The sequence below is a fragment of the Saimiri boliviensis genome, chromosome 19 (genome assembly GCF_048565385.1).
Source record: "Saimiri boliviensis isolate mSaiBol1 chromosome 19, mSaiBol1.pri, whole genome shotgun sequence".
NCBI lineage: Eukaryota > Metazoa > Chordata > Mammalia > Primates > Cebidae > Saimiri > Saimiri boliviensis.
The window spans coordinates 33,944,182-33,954,953 of record NC_133467.1 but is presented as its reverse complement, the minus strand read 5'-3'; positions in this window follow the sequence as shown (position 1 = coordinate 33,954,953).

The window sequence follows — 10,772 nt, the reverse complement described above, 5'->3', positions numbered from 1 at the left end:
CAGTGTGGGGGATGGTGGGCCGGATGGAAGCGTTGATGGGGTGTCTTCCTTCTATTGGTGTGTCTGGAGCAGAGCAAGCATGCAGTGGAACAAGTGGATGAGAGAGAGAATGTGTGTGTGTGCGTGTGTGTGTGTGTGTGTGTGTGTGTGTGTGTGTATGTGTGTAGAGCAGGGAGGGAGCTGGACTAAGGATTGATGGAGGCGGGACCCCTTGTTCCTGTCCCTCTGTTACTGTTCTTGGCTCTAGGTGCTTTGATTAGCATCTGGAGGTCAGAGGCTGTCCTAAGGACAAAGCCATCTCCCTGTCCCATTCTCTCCAAGGGAGTAGGTGAGGTCTCCCCTCTCCTCTGTCCCTCGGGACACCACTGACCTTAACCGAGTGGTCTGAGGCTCTGTCAGCACAGAGCCTGGGCCCCGTCATGTCAGGGCACCTGGGCCCTGTCCCCACCTGCCCTAACCCAAAGACGTGCGTTCCACCCAGAGCCAGGGAGGAGCGGCTTCCCCGCCATCCTCAGCACTATCACATCCAATCACCTGCCCAGCTCCTGCAATAATGCAAGCTTGCCATGGCTCCTCAGGGCTAATCACACGGCTGTCTCATGTCCCTGGGTGCCAGGCCCACCCCACCCCCAACCCCATGATTCAATCTGTGTCTTATCACCCCTAGGCCTAGCCCGGTGGTGTGTCTGCCTCTTGTCCAGGCTGGTTAGTGCTAATGGAGAACTGACCCAGGGCTGCAGGCTGATCGATAGGGGGATTCGGGTGTGTGTGTGTGTGTGTGTGTGTGTGTGTGTGTGTGTGTGGTTGGTCCCTAAGGGCCAAGTTCACAGGCCTTCCTCTCTTGCCCAGTATGGGTGGGGCTGGTGCCGAATCACCCCATGAGGGAGGGCGCTTAAAGCAGGTGGAGCCATCGGGAGGAAAGGGCTTGGGAACATGGTGAGGGGTGCAGAGTAGGGGGATCGGATCCAACAGGTGAGCCCAGGGGTGGATGCAAACAGAGCGACAGTGCAGACAGAGGCAGGGACACGATGTACAGACATGGCTACAGGAAGAGAGACTGCAGAGGGAGACACAGGACTGAGACATGCAGATAGAAAGATGGAGACAGACACACAGACATAGCAGACACCACATGGAGAGAGGGTGAGACCAGTGTTGCCAACAGACACAGGTAGGCCAGTGGCTCAGTCGTAGAAGGTTTGGGAGGACATCATGGACTCCACAGGGGGTTTTACTTCACCTGTCCCCTCACCTCTGCCCTTTGAGCCTCTATGCAGGGGCTGGGAGAGGATGGGACATCTAGACTTGGAGGCTCTGTGGGTAGAAACAGGAGGGGACCTGAGGTTTGCCCCATATGGAGCCGGACTGGGGCATCACTAAAGAGCTGGTTTGGAGTCAGGTAGCACTAGGGAGCTGCCAGGGCAGGTGAACCATTCTGAAGGTTATCAGGCCTCAGGTGTGGGGAGGCAGGTAAGGTGAGGGATTCTGGGAATAAGGTTTGGACCGGGAAGGGAGATTCCGGAGAGCATGGGAGAGGGAACTGGATAGTTTTCATTGGATCTGGGAGCAGGGGCTGAAACCTTGCACTCCGATCCTTTCAGGCGATCTGGATGTGGGGCTTTGTCTTGATGGGTGAGGAGGGGGCTTGCACCCATATTTCTCTCCCCTGAAAGCACCCCATTCTCTCCCCTTCACTGATGGACACACAGTGTGCACATCAACAGGAAACCTGGCCTACCCCCACCCAGCCTAGACATGCATGTGCAAACACGGACACACGCACACACATTCACACACATACACAGACACATGCACACACGCGCACACACAGACACGCACACACGTGGCAGACACACGCACACATGCACACACACACAGACGCACACACATACACAGACACGCACATGTGCACACAGATACACAGACACGTGCACATGTGTACACACATAGACGTGCACACGCGCACACATACACAGACGTGCACACACACACACACACACAAACGAGCCCCTCGCCAGTCACTCATAGCTGTTGGATTCCGCTGTCATTAACAGTGCCCCCTCCACCCCTCTGTGGCCCTTGCCCCCTCCCTGTTAATTACCTCCTGGCTGTGCCAAGTCCATTAGCTGCCCCCGCCCCGACATACCCCAGGGGCTGAGCACCGGCTGAGATGGATAGCTGCTGGGGGATCAATGGAATGCGGCCCCACGGACCCCTTGGGGGTCTGAGACCAGGACAACAACCTGAGGCCGTAAAGATCGAACATTTGGGTTCCCCCCAACCTGGCTCAGGTCCCTTCCTTCTCAGAGAGGGCTGTCTTGGTTGACAGACAGGCTCAGAAAGGATGGTGCACACCTCAGGAACACCCAGCACTGAAGAAAGAAGCTGGAACGTTTAAGCAAGCCTCTGCCAGCCTCTCCTCACCTACTCTGCAAGGAAAGACTCTGTGATACAGAGGCCAATGGGGCTTCCCGGTGGCTGCCAGCACTGGGATGGGGTCTCTAAAGGATCCGGGGCGTGCAGGCCACCCTCAACCCCCTGAGCCTTCCTAAGGAACCTCTGGCTCCTCCCTGCCCTGCTCCCACGGGGGCTGGATTCCTGACAAGAGAGCCAGCATCTGTCCGGGTTTCCAGGAAAAGGACAGGCAGAGTGCTGGGACAGCCTTGTGGAGAGTGTGCTGGCCATGCCCCCTTGGATCTCCAGGCTGAAGAGAGAGCCTAGAGAGATTCCAGACTGCAGTCTGGAGCCTCACAGAGACTCTGTAGAGGCCCTGCCCTTTCTAAGTACCTGCTGGAGAGAGCCTGTCTTGCCAAATTCCTGAAGCAGCACTGGACAAGCTGCCCAGCGGGGCTAGTGGAGGGGGATTCTTCTGGTAGGAGCCAGGACCTAGGAATCCAGACTTTCAACCCACTGCTTGCTGAACCACCAGGCCACTCTGGCACTCCTTGGATGCTGGGGAGTTAGGTGGCCCTATTGCTCTAAGCAGCTGTACCCTCCCGGACTGATCCCTCTGTCTCCCACTCCAGCGCTGATGGACTCCTGTGCTAAGATGGGAATTTTGAGCAGCAGTGGCTCTGGGGTGGTGACAGGAGGGAGATCTGGAGCCGGGAGAGATAGGCAAGACAGGCCAGAGCTGCAGGAGGAGCCCACCAGGGGCAAGGAGGGGCGGAGAGGAGAGGCAGCCCAGATCCCTGCAGACGCTCAAGCCCTGCATGTGCAGGGAACAGAGAGGAGGGCAGAGAGCCTGAGGCACAGGACAGAACCCGAGAGCCACAGAAGCAGAGCTCCAGAGGCCATGTGCTTCCTATGAGCCTTGCTTCCAGCCCAGTCCTGGGGACCACAGGCTCTTGGGCCCACCTCCCACTGAACTGGGCCCCCCCTTCCTCCTCCTCCTCCTCCTCCTCCTCCTCCTCTTTTCTTCCCTTTTTTCTTTTTCTTTTTTTTTCTTTTCTGAGATGGAGTTTCACTCTTTTGCCCAGGCTGGAGTGCAATGGTGCAATCTTGGCTCACTGCAACCTCCGCCCCCCGCCCCGCAGGTTCTAGCGATTCTCCTGCCTCAGCCTCCTAGGTAGCTGGGATTACAGGCACCCGCCACCACATCCAGCTAATTTTTTTTTGTATTTTTAGTACAGACGGGGTTTCACTACATTGGTCAGTCTGATCTCAGGTGATTCACCTGCCTCAGCCTCCCAAGTGCTAGGATTATAAGTTTGAGCCACTGCGCCCGGCCCCCCTTCCTCTTCTTAAAGTGCTGCGTTTCCTGGTAGTTAAGCCTTTAGACTCTGGAGTCTGCTTGTGCCACTTGCCACCTGTGTGACATTGGGCCGGTTGCTCAACCTTTCTGTGCTTTGGTGTTCTCCTTTGCAAAATGAGGGTAATAATAGCAGGAACCTCACAGGATTGTTTTGAGGTTTAAACAAGTCCCATGTGGAAAGCGCTCCCTGGAGGCCTGGCCTTAGTGGCTGCTGTGTAAAAACACTCTTTTCCACTCCTTCTTTCCCTCACTATTCTCCCGCCTCCTTTTTATCCTGCTAGCGCGGGCCCTAGCCCTGGCATGTGAGTGAGGCAGGCTGTATGCTGTGAAGGGATAGTGTTTGCAGAAGGAAAGCTCTTATTCCCTGATCTCAACCACTCCCTCTCGCTGCAGGGGACCTGGGGCTGCAGAGAGCATGAGGTGAGGAAGGGGTTTCCCGTGGGCTCCACGTCCCTTTGCTGAGCCAGAAGACCCTAATGCAGGAAGAGCCTCTAGCCTCCCCTGCCCTCTGACCCCCATTTATTCTTCTTCTACTCCCTGATTTTCCCTAGTGAGAATTTCTCTCTCAGTTCACCTCTTCTGGGCAGCCCTCAGGGATTGGACAGGGACCTTTGTGCCCCGAAGGACACTTCTGAGGTTACAAATCCTCATAGATCTGTCTCTGAGGTCTCCAAGGATATGGTCCTGGGCGTGGGAAACATGCTTCCAAGGCGTATCCCTCGTCCCGGTGGCCTCCCATTCCTGAGTGCCAAGAATTCCTTCTGACAGTCTACCCTCATGCTTCCCACCTGGATCTGAAGGGGTTACTCAGTTCCAGGCCCGCCCACGGCAGGTCCCAGCTGCCTGGGGCCTGTGGTCAGAGCTAATGTAGGCTAGAGTTGGAGGACAAGGGGGGATAAAGTTATTAGCGTCTTCATCTTTGAGGGATATCGATCGCCAGGTCTCCAGGCTCACTTGGTCTTATAACGGGGCTCACGGAGGTGTTGGGAGGGGCTCAGAAGAATCTCACAGAGCCCCTTCCCCATATCCTGGAGTGGGTGCTGGGCTACCAGTGTCCGCTGGAAGGAAGACATGCAGAGACAGTCTGGGAGGTGAGGGTCCCGGGAGGCAGGAGTGAGGCTGGGCTGAGAGGGGCGTCAGGGTGTGGCGCCCTGGGCAGGGAGCGGACTGGACTGGAATGGGCCTGATTTCAGTTTACTACACTTTGCTTAAGGTTGAGTCTGTGTGTGTGTTTGTGTGTGTGACACACACACAAAGACAGAAAAAGAGAGAAAGTGAGAGAGAGAAGGGGAGAGAGAGAAAAAGAGAGGGAGAGTTTCGAAATGGAGCTACAGTGGTTCCTGATGGCCGCCCAAGAGGGAGGAAGGACTCCCTCCCCCAGGCTCGTGTACACAGGCTGGCCACCGACCCCAGCCTCCTGCGTGCTCCTCCAGCACTCCGGTGCTCCGGAACCCCTTCCCTGCCCTCTCTGGGCAGCTGTCTGGTGCCCCTTTGAATGGGATGTTCTTGATGTGATTACATGTTTGGTGGCGAAGGGTACCTCACGGTGGAGCATGTCGCCCCCTCCCACCCAGGGTGATTCTGGTCCCAGTGTGTCTGGTTTTGTGTCTCTGTGTGGTGGTTCTTGTGAGAAGGTCTGTGTAAACTCAGTTCTCTGCATGGATCTGTGCAAATTCGTGCTCCTAATCAGAAATCAGAAGGGCTACAGGCAAGGGACAGGACTCAGGGATCTGGTTGTCCAACTCTTCCAGGGAGGGCCCCCTATGGGCAGTTCCAGATAGAGGTTTCCAGCTCCTGGCTGACCATCTTCAGGGTTGGGGATGGAGCTTAGACTGTAGAAAGACCCTGAGGTGAGAGCAGCAGGGTCTGGGAGCAGAAAGGCACAACTAACTCCCTCGCTCCTTCCCTCCCTCCCTCCCTCCTTCTTCTGTTTCCTCTCTTCCTCTGTTTTTCTTTGGAAGTAGGGAGGAGAGAGTAGGGTGGCTTCTCTGGCCAGGGGGTCAGAGCTCTGGCTCTTTCGCCCAGAGGCGCTGGCGTCCCCTCTGCTGGGCTGGGAGAGGAGGTAATTAATGACAAGGAGTCCTGGGAGGGGTGAGGGGGTGAGTGCTCAGGGCTAATGTTGGTATTAATCAGGAGCTGGTCCCCAGCGAGGGATAGGATTCAGCTGGGCCACAGCAGTGTGTGTGTGTGTGTGTGTGTGTGTGTGTGTGTGTGTGTTGGGGGCGATGGGGGACCAGGAGCATCTGCCTGACCCCATCAGCCTCCCTCCCTCCCTAGTGCCCCTACCACGTCCAGCCTTCCGGCTCCTGCCCCGGCCCTCTTTTTTCTTTTTTTTTTTTTTTTCTGGAGGTCCCTCCTGCTGTGTTCTTTAACCTCCTGCTGAGGGAGGGGCAGATCCCTCCTCAAGTCCAAGTCCACGAAGGCCGCCCCTCCCCACTCGCCCCTCACTAGCCCTTCCTTCTGGCAGGCGTATTAGGTGATTCCTGAGGCTGTCAGCCCTGCTAATTGCCTCTCAACCTTCCCCTCGTCACCAGGGCGGCCCCCCACGAACTCCATTAACCCCCCCTTTCTCCCCTGATAGCCCCTAAATCAGCCCCAATTATTCACAGGAGGGGGAGGTCTGGGCTGAGCTGTGATTACAGCTAGAGTGGGGGGTGGTGGAGAGGGATGGGAGTTTTAGTGCCAGGCAGGCTGGTGGGCAGGCCAGAGGCAGAGATGGGAGGGGGAAAGGAGAGCGGGGTCCAGACCTTGTGGGCAGATTCAGACCAAGGACCACCCAGGGGCAGGGACCTGAGAGCCTGAAATGGAGGGAAGAAGGCCAGGCAGGAAGGCAGGTAGCTAGGGGGTCCTGGCTTGCATTTCAGGGACCCCCCCTTCACACACACACACACACACACACACACACACTCACACATTAAGACCCAGGAGGGTGAGGGAGGGGTCAGATGTGCAGGGCCCCTGTGAGTGGCCAGGTCCACCGCTATCATCAGCACCACGGCCAGGCATCTGTGACAAGCTTGGTGGGAGAGGAGAGGAGAGAAGCAAGAATGTTCTATCCCTATGGGACTCTCCTGAGAGGACCTCACTGCTCCTCGCAGCCCCTCCCCAGGCCAGCCACCCACCTGTGCCACGTGGAGGGACAGAGGCTGCTCCCTCCCCCATCTGTGTGTTCCGGCTAGAGCATCCCTGAAGGACTGTGGGTGAGACGTGGAGTGGCGCGCATGGTGTGCGCTGACATTTAGCCTCCTGGGGTGAGTGTGTGCGGGAGAACGTGAGAGCAGCCTCCTGCTTCTCTGCAGCCACAGCCTCGGGGAGCCCCCTCCAGCCCCTTCCCAGAGCCCAGGACTCCTCACAGCTCCCTCCCAGCCCGGAGGGAAGAGGCCCTCTGTTAGCCCCTGCCAGGTGCTGCGCGCACTCCTCAGCACACGGCTGCCCACCCGGATTCGTGCTGCGGTCTCTTCACTGGTCTCCCCATTGCCACCGTAGCTCCCTACAGCCTATTCTCAAAACAACAACCATTCTCTTAAAATCTGAGTTGGAGCATGGCTCTCTTCTGCTCAAAGTTCTCTAACGGCTTCCATCTCATGCAAAGCAAAATCCAGTCGCCTTACCACAGCCTAGGAGGGCCTGAAGGATTTGACCCTCATTACATCTCCATCTTCAGTGCCTGCCACCGTGCTCCCCAACACTCTCTCGGCTCCACGCTCCCAAGAGAGCTACTGTTGCTGTTCTTTGGATGCGGCACACACTCGGGCCTCACAGCGTTTGAACTTGCTGTATCACCTGAAATGCTCCTCCCCCAGAAATCTGCACAGCTCCTGCCTTCATCTCCTTTACCTGGAGGTTACCTTTTCAACAGCATCTTCCCTAACCCCCTTTCCAAGAATTGCGCCCCCAGCGCTCCCTATCATCTTCCCTGTTTGATTTCTCTATTTAAAAATGATAGTTCTTTTAATCATCTAATGTGTCACAATTTTCCTGATTCAGCGTCTTTACCATCCCTTCCCCACCACCATTAACAGAATGTTGCTCCATTTTTCCCCATTGTCTATATTTAGGCAGAAAATCTTGTCTATTTTGTTCATATCTGTAGCCCCAATGCCTGCATATAGTAGGTGCTCAATAAATCTTTATTCAATGAATAATTGACTCTTTCCCCAATTAGCAGGACACTCTTATAAATAAGTTATTAAATAAAGGTTTAAAATAGTACCTGGTAATCAGTAGGAGTTCAGTTAAATTTAAAGGTTGAAAATACTGCCAAGTAATCAGTTGTTTGCTAAGTTAGTAGCTGCAGTCAGCCTGTAGCCCCTGCCTGTGCATACCCGGAGCTACCTGCCCCCTGTGGGCAGCCCTTGTAAATAGGAGCTAGAGGTCGGTGCACCCCCATCTCCCACCCCAAAGTTAGTAGTTGCTATCATCATCATCATCATCATCATGGTCATCGTCATTGTCATTTCCTCTGTGTCCTGGGTACTAGGCAGACAAAAAAATGATGCTGTTGAACAGCTGAATGAATGAGAACGTGGAGCCTGCATCTGCTTTCCTGGCTGGCCTCGGGGGACATCCATCGTTTTAGCTATATGTATGACTGGGCCCAGCAGGCAGAGCTGGGGGCCAAGGAGCTGGAAGAGCATAGCACAAAGTGGCTCGTTTATTGAGCACTTACTCTGTGCCAGGCTCTTTTGATCTGGCCCCAGTCCTTGAAGAACTCAGAGTCCTAGAGAGGGAGCCATGTGTGTGTTAAATGTTTCATGCCTGAGCGTAGAAAGATGAGAATCAAGTTGGCCAGGTGAAGGAACGGAAGAACACCTGTTCCTCTTCCTCTTGAGGCCTCGGTCTCCCTCTGGGCTCCATAAAGGTGCTGGATCAGGTGACTTTCAAGTCCTCTCTGGCCTCTCATAGTCTGCAACTCCGTGATCTTTGGCGGCCAGCCCTTGAGCTATACAATGGTTTCTGCTGCCCTCTGCTGGAGGCTTTCGGTGGCACTGAAGTCCCAAAAAGCCACCTTGAATCTTTCATTCTTCCCTTTCTTCCCCAAAGCCAGCGGCACCATCCTGTCGCCCACCCACCCACACCTCCATTAAACATCAATTGCATCTCTCTGACATCGAAGTTTCCCAGATAAAAGTATTCTCAATTACACATTTTAGACAAGTTGAAACTAGAATACGTAAATAATTCACAGCTGTTATGACCCAGCAATCCCTTTCCTGAGTAGCAATCAAGAGAAATGAAAACATATATCCACACGAGAGTTATACAAGAATGTTCTTAGTAGTTTCGCTCATAGTAGTCCCAAACCGGAAAAGACCCATAGCTGGGGTAGGGGTAAGACAAGGTTGGTGCATCGGTGGGATTCTGCTCATGGTGAGGAGCGGTGGACTTTTGAAAAGCTCTGTGGTAAGTGAAAGAAGCCACAGAAAGCGAGCACATATTGTGCGATTCTATTTTTATGGAAATTCTAGAACAAATAAACCTGAAGTGACAGAAAGCACATCGGAGATCTTTCTTTCTCTTTCTCTCTCCCTCTTTTTTCTTTCTTCTTTCTTTCTTCCTTCCTTCCTTCCTTCCTTCCTTCCTTCCTTCCTTCCTTCCTTTCTCGCTCTGTCGACCAGGTGTGATCTCAGCTCACTACAACCTCTACCTCCTGGGTTCCAGCAATTCTCCTGCCTCAGCCTCCCAAGTAGCTGGGACTACAGGCCTGGCTAATTTTGTATTTTCAGTAGAGACAGGGTGTCACCGTGTTGGCCAGGCTGATCTCAAACTTCCAACCTCTGCCCACCTGGGCCTCCCAAAGTGCTGGGATTACAGGCGTGAGCCACCGCACCCAGACTAACAGATCAGAGATTTCACGGGGTTTGGGTTGAGGGGTGAACATGGAATTTGGGGACATTATCTGCAAAGGGTAGCAGTCAAACTTTGGGGGATATGGAAATTTAAAAACATTTTTAAAAATTGGAATGGTGGCTAAACGGATGCACACACACACACACACACACACACACACACACCTCATCAAACTAATATGAGAAGTGAAATAAGCCAGACCCAAAAGTACAAGTATTTACGATTTCACTTACTTGGGGTACCTAGAACAGACACATTTATGGAGACAGTGGAATAGTGGTTACCAGGGGCTGGGGGCTGGGGGTAGCGGGAGTGGAAGTTACTGTTTAATGGGTACAGAGTTTCAGTTTGGGATGATGAAAAAGTTCTGACATTTTCAGAGATGGAGACCATGCTGGCTAACTAACGGGACGAAACCCGGTCTCTGCCAAAAATACAAAAAATCAGCCGGGCGTGGTGGCGAGCGCCTGCAGTCCCAGCTACCCGGGAGGCTGAGGCAGGAGAGTCGCTTGAACCCGGGAGGGGGAGGTTGCGGTGAGCCGAGATCGCGCCGGGGCGACAGAGCAAGACTCCGCCTCAACCAAACCAAACAGTGCTTCTGCCACTGATCAGTGTCCTCAGCCGCTGGGGACGTCGGTTTCGCCATATGTCAAAGGCCGTAATGATAAAACCAATCTCGACTGAAGGATTCAATGAGACAACACGCCCGAAGGGCTAAATGGCCGGAGCGAACGTCCGTGGCTGTCCGGCGGGGGGCGGCGCCCGGGTCCCGCCCACGGGCTGCGGGGCTCTGGGAAGCGGGCGCTGGCCGCGAGGTGGCGCTCGCACCAGGCTCGGTGGGCCCGGGAGCTGCTTCCGCGCAGCGGGGCGGGAGCCTGGCGGGGCGGGGCGGGCTGCCCAGGGTCACACCCTCCCGCGGGGTTACTTTTTTTTTTTTTTTTTAAAGACAGGATCTCGCTCCATCGCCCAGGCTGGAGTGCAGTGGCGCGATGTGGCTCACTGCAGCCTCGACCTCCTCCTAGTCTCAAGTGATCCTCCCTCTTCAGCCTCCCCAATAGCTGAGACTGCAGGTGCGCGCCACCACACCTAGCTTTTTTTTTTTTTTTTTTTTTTTCCCACACGGCGTCTGGCTCTGTCACCAGGCTGGAGTGCAGTGGCCGGATCTCGG